Raw genomic sequence first — 19772 nt, 5'->3', positions numbered from 1 at the left:
GGCTTATTTCGTGAAAACAGTGATAAAATTATCATTTGTACATTTTCAAAAGTTTAGTTACAGAACAATTGGAATAATATTTATTTCAGCAGGTTCGTAATGTAATATCCTATCGGTTGGCGTATTTGGATTTAAATTTCATCTATAAATGACAAAGTTACAAGCGTTCAAAACCCAACACTCCTTCACCACACATATTTTTTGATTTGCACCCCAGTATAGCCGACAAAGACGTAGTTCTACGTCAAAACATTGCATCATCTGCAATGTCAACTTCTAACATTCGCTGTGATGTTCATGAACAGAGGTTGATAGGAATTGGAACTAACATTCATTGTAATAAATTTTTGGTTTGCGTGTGGGAACGTTCAAAGTGTTACACAGAGATGCGTATCAAGTATACATAACTGGGATTGAGAATGGTATTAAAGAAAATCCTAAATCTGAAGTATTGAAACAGAACTTCTTCCAATGGACAGGATACCGCTGAACTTTTTGCGAGGTACTTCAAGAGTGTTTATCGGAACGATCACTCAAATGAAATCAACTCTCCAGTCAACGAACTCGTTAGCGTTATTTTGTTAAGAAGTGAGACAAGGTTTGTCGGATCTAGACTCAGAAAAGTCAGCTAGGACCAGACAGATTTTCAAATAAGTTTTTGAAGGAATTTCAAGGATGAGCTCGTCGAACCCCTGTCTATTCTTTTCAATTCATCGCTTTCGTCTGGTTATTTCCCGCCTCTATGGAAAATCTCACACATAACTTCAATCCATAAGAAGGGCTGTCATTCTGATGCTGAGGACTACCAGGGTGTATCGATTCAGTCCAGTGTTAATTACAATATTAGTTGACGGAAATGGAATCATAACTAGGCGATTTGGTGTATTACGGTAAAGTTCGTTAACATAGCCGCGGTGCTTAATTAGAGAGATTTATTCGGTTCGGAAGGAAATTGCTTTATAATGGATGGGGGCTCAAGGCGTTCTCCACCCTATTTGTGAGAAACTCTTCTCAAGAATGAAAGTAGTGGAAAATATTTAATCCTCTATTTATGATACAAAATATGATATAATTTACTGAAGTGAACAGATGAATGAAGAAATCTGAAAGTCACAACCGAGATAATCTTCGCAAATTAAGCAGTGAAAAAAGATAATCAAGATAGATTACCTCCAAGTTTCTCAAACTAAACCACCACTAGTTCCACTTCCCCAACAATCCCGTTTCAACAATCCACGAAAGCGCTTAATTTTAAAGGCAACAAACAATCTTACATCCACTAGATCCGGTCAATAAACCCGGAGTAAAAACAGGAACACCATTAGCTGCAGCATGAACTGCAAACATGGTCCCCGTCTGCTGTGCCACTGCCATGTTACTGCTGCTGCTTCTATTTGTGCCATTTTAGTCCAAAAGATAACAACCTCAGTTCGTTCGTTCGCTCGTTCGAGGAAGCATACTCCCCGGGTTCAGCTGTTGTTGTTGAAGTAGTTTTCCTTTCCTGCACTGGCAGTGACTGTTTGGACTCAGAAGAAAAGTGTATAGTTTATGTCTATGTATGCTAGCTCCAACTGGTGCTGCTGCTGCTGCTTATGCCAGTTCCAGATGTAGGGGGAAAAGAAAGGAAAACTTTTTTTGCGCCTTTCTCCCGAGCGGTGAAAACTTCTCCCATTATATGTTCATCATGAATTGAATATAATAGAGGGGCTTGGGTGGGAGCAGGAGGGATAGCGGAATGAAAGAAAAACAAACATTTCTTTTCTACTGAATACGGTAGTCGAATGGTTTCCAGTAAATCGGACCGTCTATTGATAAATCTAGGAGATTCCATTCGTAAGTAAGTATAGAAGGCACTAGCAGTCGCCCGGAGTCAAAAGTGCTTTGATTTCCGCCCACTTATTGAAAAACATCGTCCATACTGGGTCACGTGATTTATAGCGATGAGGCCATTGTGCGGCGTGCTTCACCTTCCTATAGTTCCATCGGGGAGAACTAGGGCCCCATTGTTGGTAAGCGTAATAAAGTCAATGCTACAAAAAAAAAGTTACAATGGAGCATTCAAATAACGGAATGAGCGGACATGCGAAATGTTTAAATGAAGTCGAATCAGCGAGACGAGCTATTCAAAATAAACTCAAATTGACTATAAATCCACGCCAGCCCAATCATCCAAAATTTGGACAAGCTCCACCAGTGTCAAAGAATCTTCCGACGTGAACTCCGACCGAGACGAATCGAGATGATTTACACTGTCCGACTGTTTCTCCCCGCATCGAACCGTTATAAACAATCGACTCAGCTTGATATCGGCGATGCCCGCTTGGAGAAAAGGAAACCAACCCATTCTAGCTAAGCCACAATGGAAGGAAGAAATGCGATCTAGTTTTGGGATTGATTTATCTACTAGCAGACACATGTTGGGACCGTACCGTATCACGGTTCGGGTGGGGCGCTCGGCCGAAAAAACAAAAACAATTAACACCGCTTTTTCAAAGCCACCCGCCGAGATTTATGAACCACAAGTCGACCAATCCAGCTTTTGTTAGGTGCATCATTTTGTGGTTTGGTGGACCCCCTTTAAATCTCCAAAGTAGATTCATTTCTGAATCGGGAATTGTGACTGGCTGAAGGTTGGAATAACGTTAAGTAAGTTTGTCTCATTCCTTGTTTTTTTTCGCGTCATCCTCTTGTAATTTTCGAGCCATACTAAAGAAAAACAAATACGCTGGCATATGTTGCACAACAAATCGGCAGTTTATGTCTCACGTGTGGTTAGCATGGTTGACTGTTTTGATTCGAGCACTGTTTCTGTTATGGCAGTTCAGCATTGTTTTTTTTGCATTCTTCTTTACAAACAAAAAAGACTGACTGCTAGTCTCCTAGTTTGTAGCACATAATTCGGAACACAATTGAGGAAGGAAGAAATGTGACATAAGCAATAAATATGAAAAATAGAATCAAGAGGGAAATGAAAAGCATGGATAACGAAAACATATTTAAAAAAAAAATTAAAAATACCAAAATAAGAGTGATAGCCTATGTTGGCAAGTTGATTAATTTTGATTTCCTCCCTATATATTCTACTAATATTATATTCTAATATCTCTATAATAATCTCTATATTCTAAGATTTCACGTCCGTACCGACCGAATTCCAAAAACTACATAACCATAGAACGTGTTTGGCAAGCTCTATCGAATTGCGCATTACGAAAGCTCCATAGCTGAGTCCCGAAAGCCGCGAAAATTTCAAATTGTAGTTGATAAAATAGAATAACTCAGTGAAATACTACCTACTAAAGGACCTACCTCAAAATTTAAATTGAACCGATATGTAGAATCTCAGCAAGATTAACTTTCCTATATTTCCCTTCCAAAACTAAATCAAATTACCTACACGGTAACCACAAAATACCCAATAATCACTACAAAGTAAGCATTTTCGGGGAAAACTGGGACTACTTATTAAATGAGTAAAATTTTACCCGTTTATGAGTAACTACAACTACAAAAACAAGTAGTAAGTATTCATTTTTGAATAACAAATACTCATAAATGGGTAATATTTTTACTCATTTAATGGGTAATCCCAGTCTCCCTCGAAAATGCTTACTTTGTAGTCATTATTGGGTATTTTGCGGTTACCGTGTAGGGGAAATGGATGTCCTAAATGCCCCTAATTTGGGCCCGTACATAAATTCAGCAATCGACTAAATTTTCAATAGCGATTAAAAATATCTATTTGTACCGTCCCAATGACGCGTTCATCTAGATAAGATTGATAAATAGCTGGTTTTTAGTGATGGGTCCAATCTTATCCTGGAGAAAATATTAAAAATTGTGTTTAGTTTGTTTGGTGCTAAGTAAGAACTGTTCATTTTAAAAGGTGGATACCGCCTTTTGATAATAACTTTAGTTTGTCTCAAAGAATTACCAAAACTTAAAATTTAGTACATTCATCAATCACAACAGAACAGAGTAATAAACATCAGCATTTCACGTACCCCTGTAGGAGCGGTGAAGTTTACTTAGAACACTTCTCATCAGCTTTTGCACATTCTCTTGCGAAACCTGCTGGCTAGTTTTTGAAAGATTCCACGTCTGTAGCTTGTTTGTCCTCCTTCTTAAAGTGACGCTTCCTAATTATCCAGTATCGGTCGATCGGACGTGTTATTTGGTGGATTATCCTCCTTTTTGAAGAAATCGATGTTCAGTGATTGGTACAGCTTAAAGGTTGTGAACGCGCAATGAGCGGACGCCAAGTCAGGGCAGAACAAGGAGTGTTGACAATAGAGCCGAGCCATGCGTACAAATTGCTTGCCAAACAAGAACTTTGGCCCCGATCTTCTCAAATTGAATTGTACGGATGTTGTCAGGAAAGCTCTTACCAATAACAGCATTATAAAACAGTGGTCCTGGAAGCGCTCTTGTGTCCAATTTAACATATGTTTCATCATTCATAAGCACACAACCGTTCTTCTCAAGCGGCACGAACTTTTGACGTAGGACTACGTCTTTGATTTCTATATGGGGGTACACTTTGTGAAAACCGAAAATGGAACATGTAACAAATTAAGAAAGATTTTGAACGTTAATAACTCAGCTGCCCCTGGTCCAATTTCAATAATTTTATCACCAATCGATCAGAAATATGGCTACGCATCGATAACAATGCTTCCGAATGTTGATTTTCAACAAGAAACTATTGAAAAACTGGCAAATGTCCAGCATTGTCCGAAAGCGTCGAATTAACTAACAAATCCACCAATTACCTACATGCATATGCTGCTTCCCCAGCACAGTCGTCAGAGAGTAGTAAGTAGACGAAACAAGTCGAAGTGGCATTCGCCTCCGATCCTCGGGCGCGTGCGAAAAGGGAGGATGGAATTGCGTATTCGGTCGTCGAAATTAGTAGCAGCAGTAGCAGTGCTTTCGGCCTGTAGCGTTGAAAATTGTTCTCAAGTAACAACGCAAGCAGCGAGCTGCAGAGCCCACATAAGCAACCATCAAAGGAGGAAGAAGCAGCACCGCTATGCTATGGATCGGAATCAGTAGCTCTTCGTGAGTCGCTGCGGGTCGGTCATCTATGCCAAGCGTGTCACCCTCGCTCCAAAAGACATACAGCTCGACAGCCTCATCCGTGTTGAACACCCAGCTCAGAATTACTCAACCATCACTACAAAACGGTCCTTTTCAGGGCCACCATAAATTTTTTAAGAGTATTATTTGGACATTTGTCAAGGTCATCAGTTCCCGCAAGCAGCTAGCTATCAAGGCTCAACCTGGTCTCTATATAAGGTGTGAAATTGTAGGCCCGAATGTATTGGTGAGATTAATCATCGTCCGACCATTTTCTAGAACACGCTGGTAGGAAGTGTTAAAAATGCATATAGAATTTGAGAGAAGTGGGAATAATTCGCTTTGGGTGTATATTGTCCCCAAAAAGCCAATAAAATCAAATTTGTGAAAAAGTTAGCTCTCTCGAAGTCCCTCCTTTTTTACATATTCTGCACAAACGATACTTTCCGCCCCGCCCCATTCATAGAGTTCGGAAGGAAATCCTGTGAGGGGTGAATTTAATACACTTTAATACCAAAATGCACAAAACTTAAAAAATCATATATAGCAAAAAAAAATATCAAAATACACCTTTTAAAGTCGATTAGATGAATCGAAAATACTCAAGTTGACAGTTCCTTGGATTCTCTTCATCACCTTTCTCTTTGAAATGAATACTACAAATTTGATACGCTTACAAATAAAAAACGGAAAGAGTTACGATAATTGATCAATTAAAAGAACTAAATATTCACATTTGTTCCGTCCACTAGCGGTCCTACGTCAAGCTTCCGTTCGTACCCTTAGGCACAGACCCTTCTACTTTTTGACATTCTGTTCTTTTCGGCGCTTTCTGCTTCTGGTAGGTTCCAACGCTGATCCCTAGTTTTTGCAAAAAATTCTAGCACGGAGTAGGAATGCTGTGATGTAAGGAGCTTTACACCGCTTCCTTCCGAATCTGGATCCGATGGTCCTTGTGTGCGTCTAGTTTTTGGCAAATCCATAATACTCGTCTCTTGATGATTTTTTACACTGCTAACTTCGAAAATTTCACAATACTCGCTGTGCACCATTTGTGCAAAATCAAACGTCTGGTTTCCAAATCAATAAGCGAAATTTTTCAGTTTTTTTTAAATAGGCTTTGAATTCAACTGAACTACACACTAATCGAAGACAAGACAAGGTAAAAAATGAGCTTCGTATATTGAAATAAAGGCGTCGATCTTATTAAATGAAAAGTCGTCGACTACCCATGATTACCCACAGCTATAGCACTGCTGGGAGTCTTACGATTATTCCCAGTAGCTCCTTGCTACTTACCCTGGAAGTCCTGCTTACTTACTGCGGGAGTGTCTGCCAACTGCCTCTGAAAGTTTATCTAAACTGTATCAGACAGTTTTTTCCAACCTTCACTGAAGGCTGATTCACACTTCCGCGAGAAATTTCTACCGACTTTTCCTGGAGGCTTTTCTCTCAACAAATTATGCCAGCTTCCTCCGGAAATTTCTTCCAACTTATCTGAAAGGTCTACCAAACCTCTCCAATTAATTTTCATAAGCTACCACAGAATGATTAAAGCATGGCCCACTTAGTAAGGGAACAACATCATTTGGGTTTATTTCAGATTTGAATTAACGGATTTGAAAGCGTTCTTCACTCAAGTGCTTCCTTTAATACGACCCATCAAGCGACGCGCAACGGTCTCGTCCACTGTTTTGGCGATTTTATTCCACCATTTCGAACCATCAATGAAGGGCAGAATTCGCTTCTGGAGACATTCGATTTTGTAAAAATAAAGTGAATCTGCCAGGGACACCTCCTCGAGGCTTCGCCTTCTAAAATGTTGGTCCTGGAAGCTGTCAAAAGTCGACCTTTACAAAGGTTTCATCCATGCGTGGCATACACAGTTGTACACACCAACTGCTCATTAGTCAATAACTTTTCACTTAGTTGTTGAAATTTGTTTTTCTTTAAAGTAATTGATATATTAGGATCATAGTTTACTATAGATATGCAAAGAGTAGGCAGATCTTAACATTTGAATCAACGCCAATGATTTTTTACACGTAAAGTACGAGATGTGTAGCGAGCATTTCTCACTTAATTTTCACAACGCAAAAACTAATACAGTTTATTACTAGGATTAAAATCTTCTTGTTTTTCCGTATATATAACAAGCTTAAACTCTATTATATCTACTGCTTAAAAAAGAACTATGTTACGTCAACTGTGTGCTAAGTTATTAGCAAATGAGCAGTTGGTGAGTACAACTGTGTATGCCAAGCATGGTTTCATCATCCATAAGTATGCACCCACCGGACTTGATCAGCAGGTTGTCATACACACCAAAAATCTGAATCGAGTTCTAGCCAAATGGATTGCTGAACTTATTCCAGCAAAACCACTTTGTACTGAATAATTAGCATGCCAGCATGTGCACTTTTTTACAAATTCATCGAGCGATTACTAGCCGAATTGACCAGGAAGAGAGCTGAAGTAAGAGAATTGAATTTATCATATGATTAATTAAGCATTATTTCCATATAAGGTCTTTTTAGCAATTGTTTATTATCTACTTGGATTGAATGAAGATTCAATGCAGAGAATTGCATTAATTTATACTTATTATGAAAGCGATAACAAATGGATAAAATATTACTGATACTCTTGCAAGCGTGGCAAACAAAAATATTGATGGACATCCAGCAAAGTACTGTCTAAAGACATTTGCTGCAGCAACAACAAAAAATAACAGATTTAATTAAGAGTCACTCACAATTGTTTTCATATTGAAAGAAGTTAGAATTGCTGAATGTTTCAGTAGCTTTATTTTGCTGATCTTTCATCAAGTCCTAAATTAGCAAAATTTTGCTGATTTTCAGCGATTTAAGTTTGGGGTGCACAGGTTTCGAGCACGGATTTTAGCAACGGTATTCTGCATGAGTGATCGATTCGCTTGCTTACTGACCCGGTATGTCTGTAAGTCTACGCGGTAGTGTATTCGCAGCACTGTACTACCGGCGGCATCATACTTTTTACTCAAATCGCAATCGGACATTACCTGGGTTGCTTCTGATGGACTTCACGACCTTTCCATAGAGCTGGCGGTTGTCAGTTCCACTCCGGTGTTTACTTTGAGGCTTCCGATTGGTCGTCAAGGTTTCGCTGTACGTTTCGAGCACGCGCCATACGTTGTTTCTAGGAAAATTCAACACTATAGCAAGCTTGGACGCTGGCCACGATGGATTTTCCAGCTGTTTCCAAAACAAGAGCGTTTTATGAACTAAAATAAATGCACTGTTATTGTTATTGTTGTTGTCAACAAATAAACGTCAAAAGCTTGTTCCATTACTAAGTGGGCTATGGCTTAGCATACCATTTTTAGTTGTTTTCCATGAAATATAACTAGTTTTTCTCAAATCCATGCATTTTTAGTTCAATTTGTGAAAAAAAAATTCATGAAATATTCACGTAATTTTCTGCATATAAAACGATAAAAAATATTTTGATTTTCGGAGTTTTGAATTCGTTAGATGTTGTAATGGAGATTTGTGATGTTGGATGCGGGAGGAGATTGGAGGGCGGGTGTTTGACGCATAGCGCCTGTCAATTTCGATTTCCGAGTGCCGCAGTCGGCGGTTTTATGATTCGTGAGCGCTCGCGATTCGTAGAATCGTTGATTGTGACTGCAAGTGGATTTGGCGGATTTTTTGTGTCGGACGCTTGTTTTTTGCCTCTTCTTGTGTCTAACATGTGCAAAGTATCATTATAGCGTCTAATGGTTTTAAAATTCTTGGTTGCGTGAAATATATTTGTGAGAATATCTCTTTGAGATTTTATTAGTCACGTTTTGTTTGTAGTTTATATTTTATTTCTTTCATGTAATTATCGTAAATAATAGTTATTCAATAATAGATAGTTCATCCATATATTCGTACTTTGACGCGAAGCGCTGTGGATTATGAGATGCTCGATGACCCTGGAGGGATCGATTTTGCTTACTGAGCAGAAAATCATGGATTTAATCCCAAGCTCTTCCACAGCACAATAAATCGCCACCATCATTTGTATATTTGATATTGAATATTAACCTCGGAAACTATTTGCATATCAAGCGAAAACGTAGCCCTGTATTGTCGCGAAGCGTTATGGTTCTGAGATGCTCGATGACCCTGGAGGGATCGTGTTTGCTTACTTTGCAGAAAATCATGGGTTTAATCCCAAGCTCTCCGTCATGACTCTTAAAATTCATGATCACTAAACAAAATGAATATGTTCTTTCGATAGCCGGCTATCGAGAGATTAAATAAACAACAAATAAACAATACATACTTTTGGTTGCATCGCCAACTTGAGGTGAATCCTAACCGAATACCCTACCCAATCCTCCAACTCCGTAGCACTTAAGAGGGTGTCGCTAAGTCGGTGGCCTCTCGTTAAGTAAGTACTACATCAACATTTCCTTCCCTATCCCTAGTTATGGTAAAGATGGGCGTGGCCGGGAATAGCGACAGTCATGCTTCTGTTACTCTTGTTTAGATTGGAACCAATGTTTACTCCCCATCATTATTCCTGAAAGTAGTCTAACTGAGAATTTTAGAAGAGACGTGAGTGTCGCTAGTATCCAATCTACGAAGTATATCATAACAACGCTAACGCTAACGCTAACGCTAAAACGATAAAAAATATGTTTGGATTAAATGTTTAAAATTTGTACTAAAATTACTAATATGTTCTATGATTTTGGTCAACTTTGAAATGTCCACTGTGTCCATTTCAGAAAAGTTAGCATTTTTGATACTTGAAAGGTGAAGTTTAAAAATTTTTAAAATACACTTTTTTGTTATTGTATATAAAAGTTTTCTTTTGACGAAAATTTGTAATTTTTTATTCAGTGTGTATTTTTCAATCCAGTGTCTTACAACTTTGTCTCAGACGTAATTTCGATTAGATGAACCGTATTCGTGCTATGATTTACAGAAAAATATCGAATATACGCCATTTTGAAAATATGACGTGAGGCAAAATACAGTAAGGAATCCTTATTGCCAGGGTAACGGGGCGTGAGTAAAGGGTGTGAATAAGGAACCGCGAATAAGGAACCGCGAATAAGGATACCCACAACTTATGGGATTTTCACTAATGGGGGCTGTGGTGGATTATCTAATTTATTTCAATATATAAAGCTATGCTGTCTTGGACAAAGTTGTTGAACTGGGATAGACCAAGAAGCCTGTGTCGTTGGATTCAGGTTTAATTGGGAACTACGCCACTAGAGGCGCTTCACTTTATGATACTTATGACGGTCGCTATAATATATGGATCTGAGGTCCAACATAGAATATTTCGTGATCCTGGCCATATAGAAAGTTGCTGCCTTGAGCAAAGTTGTTCAGGTGACCAAGTCCTTGCGGATGGTGGTCATATTATTTCAAAACTCTCTCACTACGCGGCGCTGGTGTGCACATGAACTTCCTTAATAATAACATTAGCTTCAAGGCTTTGCTGCACCTTGATAACACTCCGTCGCATCCGCCCACCATAAGCAAGCCCAACATAATGCTTCTATACATGCCACCAAGATAACGTCTTTGATTCAACCCCTTGATCAAGGCATCTTCCAAAATTTCAAGCTGAACTATGTCAAGAGAAGCTACAGTTTTATTCTGGAAACAGCCTTTCACTAGCGGATACACGAAATAAGTTCAGCATCAAGAATTGTTTCGACTGCTGGGATGTGGTATTTCGCAAATTCACAAAAGCAATGAAGACGACAACGAGGATTTACAGATCATGTCCGAAATTCAACAAATTCACGGCAAGTTTGGTGCACCGGGGATGAAAAACACAGTGAAATCATAAGAGATGAACCGGCTACAGTAATTGAAATTGTTTGCAAACTGGACCCATCTACAATGAATATGGATTGTATTTTCATCCCACCACGGCAGAAATCGATTTCAAAATAAATCAACTCTCCGAGTTCGAAAGCCTCTGCACATTGGACAGTAAAACTGGGCTTAATCAATTGATCAAGTCAGTTGAATTCAACTGACTTGAACGCGAATTGAACGTATTTTTGATTTTTTTTTTTATGTTTTTGGTCAACTCAACTCAAGTTGAACCAGGCTCAACTTTTCAAGCCAAATGTCCCAGCCCGGCAAGAAGGATCCGGTAATAAGGGAAACCGGTAATAAGGTTTCCTGTCTGTAGGCTAATTCCAGCACAAGCTTGATTCGTTGCCCCTAGTGAACAATTATGCGAAGCTTCATGGAATTCGGAGATTGAAAAAAATAAATTCGTCAGTTTCCGTAGAACGTGGAACTGCTCAGGAGTCTCATATATTTTTTTATAATCTATCTACAGACTAAACTGCCTTAAAAGCTGTTTAAGTGGCTTAAGGACAGCTTCAAATGAAATTTTATCTTTCAAGAAGCCCTGAATCAATACACTAAAATGTGTACTATATTTTCAAATTTTGCATTTCAATACAAAACAAAAATATTAACACAACCTTAGTTTCTTTTGAACCAAATCATTATTTAAATTGTAAAGCTTCATTTTCTTGTGCGCACCCTCATTTTGGGGATTTTATTTTATTTTTCATAATTTCAAACTAAGAAAACATTTATAGCATTCCTTAGAAAACATTTATAGCATTCCAGCAATCAGATCCAAATATAAACTAATTTTACTCACAACATAACACAGTTCAACTGAATTATCTTTTCTTTCATCTGAATTCCAGGCCACAGAGGACCATTGCTGCGTGTAAACGAATCCATACACGTGCCCAGTCTTTGAAAAGTAGAAAGGTAAGCATAGTTGAAGATTTTATTCATTTCTAAACGGAAAAGCCATTATTCTATTCATTCCACCCCCTCGAAACCACAAACTCTTTCCCCGTTTACACAATGCCCAAAAATAGAAACGTTATGAAAGGGGCTCTAGTTTAAGGTAAATTTATTAACGGTAGTCGAGATTTTATTACCGCTCATTGCACTGGACAGGAATTTGAATATCATGTGCCTTGGGCCCAGCGAACCGAACCACCAGCCCAATATAAGGTAAAACAATCAAACACGCACTTGTCCGTACCACCGGGGCGCGGTAATTCCACGTAGGACTTCGAAACTTGTTGACAGAAAGCCTAACCGACTCGGAGTTTATTTTATCCGTCCTCCCTCAACCCGAACAATGCCCACGAAAAATGAACATCTGTTTTACATCAATGCACACAGGGACGGTATTTTTACGCTCGGCGCATTTGCTACTGCCCTAATAACATTGGGGAAAGCATCATCGGGTGTTATTGTAGTTTTTTTAATGCTATTGCTATGCTGCTGCTGTTGCTACCGCTGCATATGAATATTTCCTTAGTCATCGTAACGTTTCACACCTAGCGCAATCCTGCGGGGACTATGGCAGGAGGAAACTGTTAAACATAAACGAGCCACGTGTAGTAGCCATGTTTTTCAGTGCAGATGTTGGATTAGGGTGATTCAAAAAATTCAAACTGAATAATTAACATTATGAACTTCAGTTCTACTTCAATTTCATATGCATAGATTTCTACAGCTCGAAGCAAAACCTTGATTTGGAATGTTATTAATTTATTGAAAATAATCTAGATCACCCTAGCATCCCATAATACGATGTTGTTATGATGCATCCGCTTCGCGCGGCTTTTCCGTGTGATATTGCACGTACCTACATGTGGAGAAAGCACCACTCCGGCTGGCAGCATGAAAACCCAGTTCACGTCCCCCAGAGGCTATTAAAACATAATTATAATGATTTATTCGCGGCACTAGGCAAGCACGGTGAAAAAAAAACGACTCACACTTGAATGCATGCTGATACGTACCCCTAGGGAGTTCTTACTCTGTTGCCGTGAAGTTATGGTACAATTTGTCCGCAGTTGTTGGTTCCTCCTGCTCCCCCCCCCTTTCCCTCCTCTTCTTAAACGCACTCATGCTGGAGAATCGTAGGTACAAGGTACAATTGTCCGGGGCATTTAAATGTCAGTTCAACAAACCGACGTTCCTTTCCTTTTTAAAATCATCATAATCACACCATATTCCAATCTTTGCTGCCGTCCCGTAAACCACGAGTATGTTACGACGACGACGACGACCATACCTACTTTGAGATTGCTTTTCGCAATTTCAGCGAAATGCGAACCATTACTGGGAAGCGATTCGGACGGCAATCTGTGTGTGGGGTTCGGATCAAGCCACACACATGGGCCTCGAGGAGTGTTAAGTATATCAGTGTCACTCGGGAAATGGAGATTTGTTTGTGCGATGGAATTCGTAACGGATGCCATCCTTTCAAAACTGTGCTTGCCGTTGTTTACGTCTAAAATCTGAGGTTATTGTACAGTGCTCCAGAATGAGATTTTAGTCGGAATAGTAATCCCCTTTTGCTGGGATGTTTAGACGTTTGGTGTCTTTGGCAGCGTTGCCAAGAACTAAGAATGGAAAATTTATTTTCCAGGAGAAATCGGAAGATATTTTCGGGGAATATTTGCATTAACTTCTTAAGGATGTTGAAAAAAAACTTCCAGACAGAGAATAAAGAAGTTCGGAAGGAAGTTTGAAGAATGTTCTGATACAAGCCGGGAAAACATCAGAACATCAAATAAAAATACCGAGAAACTTCCGGCGAAAATTTAAAGAAACTTTCGGAGAAAATTGGATGACACATCCCGAGAAAGCCATAAAAGTTTCGGAAATTGGAAGCAAACTCCAGGAACAGCCATTTCCAGGGGAAGCCCGGAAAAATGTTTCGATAGAAGTCGAAAAAAATCCCTATGGAGAATGCTTATGGAGAAAGTTCCAGAGGAATACGAAAGATACTTCTGGAAGAAAGCGATACATACATTCGCTAGAAGTTTAATTGAACTTCCTGGATACAACGGAAGAAAGTTCCCAAAGTAGATGATGATGATGGTCCCACCTCTTACCCCTACAAAGGTTTGAGCTGGACGAGTTATCTTTAAGATAATTAAATATAAACATTTTAACCAGGTTTGCAAACAAAATCGAGCTGGTTACAATTACAGATATAAATGTCCTGTTAAATATGCTATAGGCATCAACCAAAAACATTTAAAGGTGTAGCTAGTTATCAAAAGTCCAAGTATAGTCCTCGACAATACTTCCATTTACACGTGACCTGGGATTTACACGTTTAAGCTTCCGCAGTGCCAGGACTATATCCAAGGAAACGACTTCCAGCCAATCCTTTACTAATTTAAGGCTTTTGCCACAATTTCCACGTATTAGTCATTTATACCTGTATTCCGCGCGCGAGGCTCAAACCATTGTAGACTACTCAAAGTTATTTTTACTATTACTACTACAAAATCAAAAAAACTAAAAATCCATCATCACCATCGAGGCAAACAATGTAGTCTTTTGTATATGCTACACAAATTACTAAAATGTCTTGATGACAGTCTCCATACAAACTAATCCGTTAGTGATAACTTTGTCAAGATACATGATTTATCCATTCATAAAAAATTAACTGCTCAATAAACAGCTTTTACATGTGAAATGCAGCGTCTCTTGAATTCTGTAAGTGTAGTTGCACGCTTGATGTGTCTAGGCATCGAATTGAAAACATTTATACCTTTGAAAAATAATGAATTTTGTGAAGCATTATTCAAAAGATGTGGTGTTCTTACTTCATCCGCGTTTCTAGTGTTATATCTATGAAAATCACTTCCTCTTTCAATCCGATCACACAAATATCGAGGCAGCAAACCGTTAACTACTTTAAAAATGAACACCATAGTCAAAAACACAATTCTTTGCTTCACTGACAGCCATTGCAAAGCGTCCAGCATAAAAGTTGAGGAAGTGAATCTATTACATCTTAAAATCAAACGCATTACTTTATTCTGCAAACGCTGTAATCTCGATATTTGTGTTTCATTGGCCAAAAATAAAATGGAAGGGCAAAAGTCTAGATGAGGGGAGATGATTGATTTGTATAACTGTATTTTACTACCAATAGTTAAATCGTTTTTCAAGCGACATAGGATTCCATACTTCTTGGCAATTTTCTTGATGACATTGCAATATGAGAATTGAACTTGAGTTTGTCATCAATAATCACGCCAAGATATTTAATTTCCTGAACGCGATCAAGTGTCTCATCATCAATAACAACAGAGACATCATCATCTACACGATTCCGCGAAATTACCATGAATTTAGTTTTACTTATATTCAATTTCAATTGTTTATACTTCAACCATCTACTTAGAGAACGCAAATCTTCATTCAAGCGTGAAACGGCTTCTTCTAAATCTTTAGCTGCAATGAATAACACAGTATCGTCAGCAAAAAGATTAATATCACAAAACCGTAAAACTCGTCGCATGTCATTAATATACATAATAAATAAAAGGGGCCCTAATACACTTCCCTGAGGCACTCCAAGGTCATTGTCAACGGGACAAGATACAAAATCATTAAAAACAGTCCTTTGTGTTCTGTCAGATAAATAGCTTTCAAACCATTTGTATGCAGAACCCGAAATTCCAAAGCGCTTGATTGTTCTCAACAATAAGGGCCTAGAAATTGTCTCAAAAGCGCGTTTTAGATCCAAAAACACAGCAACAATCGTATCTTTATGCTCCAAATTTTCTTTCCATTTAGCTAACACTAAGTTTAACGCGGTTTCACAAGAATGGCCTTCCCGGTATCCCGATTGTTCCGGTATCAACAAACAGTTACTATTTAAATATTCTAACAGCTGGCCTTTTACAACAAGTTCTAAAATTTTCTCTAATGTGTGCAACATGTTGATGGGACGAAACTCTTCGGCTTTAATCGTCCCAGCAACTTTTTGTATAGGAACAACTAAAGATTCTTTCCAAATATGCGGCACGTGCCCAGATTGCAATGATTGATTAATAAGGTCCCGCAGAGTGTGTCGAATCTCATGAAAGCAATCTTGAATAACTCTAGCATTAACATTATCTACTCCAGCCGTTTTTCCTAATGAAAAGCAAATATTTTTAAGTTCATCTAATGTAATTGGGTGAAAACCATTAAATCTACAATTACTATTAATCGGCTGTTTTATTTCGTCCGGTTCATTGATCAGTTCAATAGATTGATTGATCAGTGAAACGCTCTCAACGAAATAGTCATTGAACTTAGAAGCAATTACTGGTTCTGACTGTTCTAATATGCCATCAAAAGTTATGGTCCGCGATTTACAATTACTAGGCTTCATCAAAGATTTCAAAATTTTCCATAACTATTTGCTGTTGTTTTGATGCTGATCAATTTTCCTCTGAATATATTCACATCGAGTTTTCTTAATTGATTGTGAATATTTATTACGCGCGACCGTGTACCTATTCCAATGATTATCACTATTCGATCTACAAAACTTTTTGTACCATTTGTCCCGCTTACGTTTAAGACGCAAAAGATCCAAATTGTACCAGCTGTTCGAGTTTTTCAAAGAAACAAACTTTTGTTCAACTAATTTATTGGTACAAGTTTTCAAAACGTTAGTAAGAACAGCTGCATCTTCATCTAAAGTTCCGGTAACTAATGGAAAATCCACGCTTCTCTCAACAAGATTCGAAACAGCTTGCTTCGAATATTTCCTCCAGCACTTCAATTTTACAAAATTATCGTTATCGTTAACACTGTCTAAAACATTAATTACTAAAGTTTCATGATCGGTTATTTTCAAACCAGCTTGAGTAACTGAACTGACAGAATCAAAATTAGAATAAACATGGTCAATCAAAGTTCTACTGTGCCGGGAAATACGCGTACATTCACTTACTAATTGTTTTAAATTAAAGAAATCAGCTAATTGCTTCAGATGGTTCGAATTGCTAGTATCATGCCAATTAATGTTAAAATAACCTGCAAGTATATTTAATTTACTAGAATCTAAAAATGTCTCGAACCAGTTCTCTAAAATTTCAATAAAACGCTGATTACTTGAACTGGGAGAATGATACAAAACACCATAATTACCCATCTTCATGCCACGTTCAACTGTAATGCCTAAGAACCAATTGCCATAAATAACTTCGTTTTGGCGAAGATTGAATTGAACTGATTCTTTGACATAAATAGCAACACCGCCAGTGTGCCTTGAATGTGACAAACAAGCAGCAGCTTTATATCCCGGAATGCTATACTGATCAAAAGATTCAATTTCTACAATATGTGTTTCTGCTAACAAAACCAAAAGTGGACGATTATCTTCTACAATCTGACGTAATGTTACGTAGTTTGTAGATAACCCCGCAATATTCAAATACAAAATCTCTAATTTACTCACATTACTACTGGAACTTGGTTGCTATTTATTGAAATGTAAGCTGCTTTTTTTCTGATCATATAGTTTTTTATACACAAAACAATTAGAACTAAATGCTGCGTGGTTGACGTCCAGATTTAATTTACGCTCTTTATTAGTTTTTAAACAATTAACGCATTTCAATACAGTTGACGTACACTTAGAGGTGCTATGTTGTTTGCTGCATCTAGAGCATCGTTCGCAATTTTTGCAATCCGTGCTTTTGTGCCCAAATTCTCCACATCTGAAGCATCGCAAAACATTAATCGCGGGAACTATCGAGCACCGATCAAACCCTACATTTACTTTTTTCGCACATAACAAACATTTATACGTCTCGATATCGACTTCAATCACAACACTAAACTTGTTGTAAGTGAAGCGTGGATTTTCAAACATGTTAACTACTTTTACATCATTAATTGCGATGTCTTCATTTTGACTTTTTAAGAAGTCAATGAAGACATCGGAGGAATACTGATCGCTCATGCCCACCACTTTTAACATTGGCACCGATGTGGGAACAACAGCGTTGTAGTTTCCACCCAAATTGCTTTCAATGCCCTTTTTCACCTCATTTACATTGTATCCTGTTGCACACTCAACAATAATGGAGCCATCTTTCCCGTTTCTAAAGTTACTAATTTTGTGTGTTTTTGGATCCAGGTTTGTTTTCAAAAACTTGCGAGTTTCCTCGCAATCTTGTTTGGACTCTTTAGGTTTAATCACAATGACCGGGCGAGCCTTACGGTTGTTCAGTTTTTTACTTTCAAACTTGCTTTTATCATTTTCAACTTTATTTTTACTGATATTCTTACTTTTACCGTCCCCTTGTCCGTTTTTCAAAGCATCCGCGAAACTACATTTAACTTTATCATTAGTAGAATTCTCTTCGTCATGACTATTACTATTACCATCGGGATTTGACCCGCTTCAGAGGGAATCGGCTCAGATCCACTGCTTTTATTCATTGCAACTAAATTTTTGTCCGCAATAATTCTCGAAAATGAACTAGTCATATTTTCCAATTTTTCATTTAATAATATTTCAAGTCCGCCAACGGCTTCCTTCAGGGTACCATTTACATTTAAACGGATAGCTTCCATACCGGTCTTCAACGCGTTATCAATTTGAGCAGCAATCTGATCTCGCATGTTTGTGATCTAGGCCGAAATAGAAGATATTTTCTTCACTTCTTCTTCAATGTTTCTAACATGCGAGATCGAATCACTCGGCTCGTCACAACTAGACAGAAAATCGTCACACTTGTATAGCAGATTAACATTCTCCATGACAACCTTTGCCGTACTCCTTGTAAGTGTAGTGCATCTCATGTGGAACACACGAGAACACTTACCACTACAGGTTAACGGCAGATCGCTTGCCATTACCCCCGACTCGCATTTTGGACATTCCATTTCTACCTAAACACAGTCAACAGACGCTGCATGCAACAATACACAGGGTACAGAAGAAACAATTAAATATCGATTTCACCTTTTTCACCTTCAATTGCTTCCTTTCAGTGCGCCGGGGGGATCGAAGAATAAGCAAAATTTTACGAGAACGGCTACTTTTGTAACCTGTTCTCCTACTTATCCTGTTATGAAATACAATTGGGCACGCGTTGCAATTAATCAATCGCGGCACACAACACAATTTCACACGTAATTAAAAATAAAATTTTTCACTGCACAACAAATTGAACTACACTGTTTGCCATCACACAAAGCAAATGGAAGATTGGAAGAAATTTCAGGAAAAAATTGGAATCCAAAGAGCTTTTTTTTCCTGTGTTCGGGACCAAACACTACTGCGACCAGTAAATTGATCTATTGTAGTATATCCCGTGTCCTTAGTTTAGTGCATGTCGTATTACTCCATCACTATTGAGAAATGATGAAGTATTCGATTTTATTACAGTTGCCATTCTCGCATTTATCGCAAGGATCCGCCTCTAATTGAATGGTCCCGCTATGTATACCCTTCGGAGTGTTGCAACACCCTCCAAAGACGCGCCCCTTTGTCAGTCAAAATCGGATTCCTTAGCAATAAAATTAAGGAATGACACCGATAATGACCATGCATCAGAACCCTAGTCTTAACCACTTCAAACTAGGGAACAACGAATAGAAAATTAGGAATCACATAGATGAAGACAACTAACTCATTTTTTTTCCTTGTTTCAAGATCATCCTCGGTAGACAAGGTGATCTACCTACGTTACGGGGCAGCCAAAGGGCTTACAGAACAGTCGAAAGAAACTGCAAGGTGATGTTGGAAAAAATTAATCCGGAAGATAAATGTTTCTGGCACAACATTCCCTGAAGTTCTAATGATCCAGAAATTTTCCTGATAATCATAAA

At 38.3% G+C, this 19772-nt stretch overlaps 1 protein-coding gene across 1 annotated transcript in view; it reads left to right on the top strand.

The window, feature by feature from the left end:
• Nrt (Neurotactin) overlaps positions 1–19772 on the top strand; it is a 164263-nt gene that overhangs the window by 90631 nt on the left and 53860 nt on the right. The window contains exon 3 of the mRNA XM_065219543.1: positions 11807–11873. The gene's annotated coding sequence lies outside the window, so the exon portion shown is untranslated. The remainder of the gene's footprint in view (positions 1–11806; positions 11874–19772) is intronic.

This window comes from Ochlerotatus camptorhynchus, unplaced genomic scaffold (genome assembly GCF_037179485.1).
Source record: "Ochlerotatus camptorhynchus isolate MF236.1 unplaced genomic scaffold, CSIRO-AGI_Acam_v1.1 ptg000105l, whole genome shotgun sequence".
Lineage (NCBI taxonomy): Eukaryota > Metazoa > Arthropoda > Insecta > Diptera > Culicidae > Ochlerotatus > Ochlerotatus camptorhynchus.
The sequence above is the reverse complement of the archived record's forward strand: the minus strand, read 5'-3'. Positions and strand labels throughout refer to the sequence as shown.